Here is a 1,494-nt window from a genome sequence, read left to right as displayed (position 1 = left end):
ATGCATATAATAGTGTGTAAGTAATGTGGAGAGGTCAAAGGGCAACTTTGTGGAATTTATTCTCTCCTTTCATCTTTATGTAAGTACAGGGATTGAATTCAGGTCACCAGACTTGCATGACAAATGCTGTTGTTACCCAGTGAGCCATTTCTTCGGCCCTGTACTTACAGTTATTTTTCTGCGTGGGAATGAAAGATGAATTGCTAGGTTACTTGCGGAACTGAGTGAAAGACATCTACAAATTGAATGCTACTGCTCTTGCTGCTTTCCACTGAAGCTCGACATGGGCTGTCATCTAATAAAGGGACCTAGCGCCGAGTGAGTTGCTAGTAAGGAGCACAATTTACAGCATTAGCTAGTCTATGTGTCACAGTCTGGGATCACACAGATATCCAGTGAGAGGGCGGCTACATAGAATTTCAGATTTGGTAAGTGCTAGGAAGAGAACAGAAAGCATTTTTAGACGTTAAAGCTTTACTTCACACTTAGACTTGGTACATGGGTGTGGCTTCTCTAAGGAGGGGATATTTAAGTCGCCATGGAAAGACTGAATTGTTGAGAGTGTAAGGACTTGTGGCGGGTGCTGGAGACAGTGTTTCAAGGGATGAGAGAAGTGCCATGAAGAGAGGAAACTGGTGGGAGGAGCTATTAGGACCATTGAATTGCAGGTTGAATCTCCTGCTCTAGATTACACACGTGGTTGTTGACAAACGAGAGGATAATGAGCTCTATCCAGAGACAGAAATTGGAACAGAAGGTTTGTGGAGTTTCTAAGTGACCTTCAGCCATCTGACAGGTTCTTCTTTCTACCAATTCACATCCTTAACTAGACTTTTCAGTACTGTAACAAGTACCTGCGGAAATATTTCAACAGAAAGATCGCTTTTGTTTTATGGTTTTTGAGGTTTCAGTCTATGGTCTCTTGTCTCCATCACTGCCAGCCTTTGATGAGGCATAGCATGATGGGAGAGAAGACCCACTTCAGAAGACACCCATGGTGACCCCTTTCCTCCAGTTAGGCCCTGCCCACTAAACTTTTCACCACCTTCTCAAAAATGTGCCACCCGCTGGAGACCAAGCCTTCCATGCATGAGTCTGTGGGGGACATTTTCTGTTCAGATCATAACAGTCACCCAAAATGATTTCCTACACAAATCGTTGATGCTATTCTCTTGTTTGTAGAATAATTTTGTTGGCATATAACTTTTGTACACAGTTTGAGTTTCATGAGTACATTTTCACACACACGCTCACATGTGCACACACACACAGGATCATGCTCAATTACATATCTCTCTATCCTCCCTATTTTTCTTTGCCTATTATTCCCCTGAATTCTCCTAGACAGTTTCACTTCTATTTTCCTGTCAAATACATAATTTCATTTTTCTATATGTGGTATTCAGTTTTCCCAAGATCTTTGTTGGAGATATAAACTTTTCTCCAGTGTGTATTTTGTTTGTAGTTTTTGGTGACTTTGTCAAATACAGATGG

Source organism: Chionomys nivalis, chromosome X (genome assembly GCF_950005125.1).
Source record: "Chionomys nivalis chromosome X, mChiNiv1.1, whole genome shotgun sequence".
NCBI lineage: Eukaryota > Metazoa > Chordata > Mammalia > Rodentia > Cricetidae > Chionomys > Chionomys nivalis.
The sequence above is the reverse complement of the archived record's forward strand: the minus strand, read 5'-3'. Positions refer to the sequence as shown.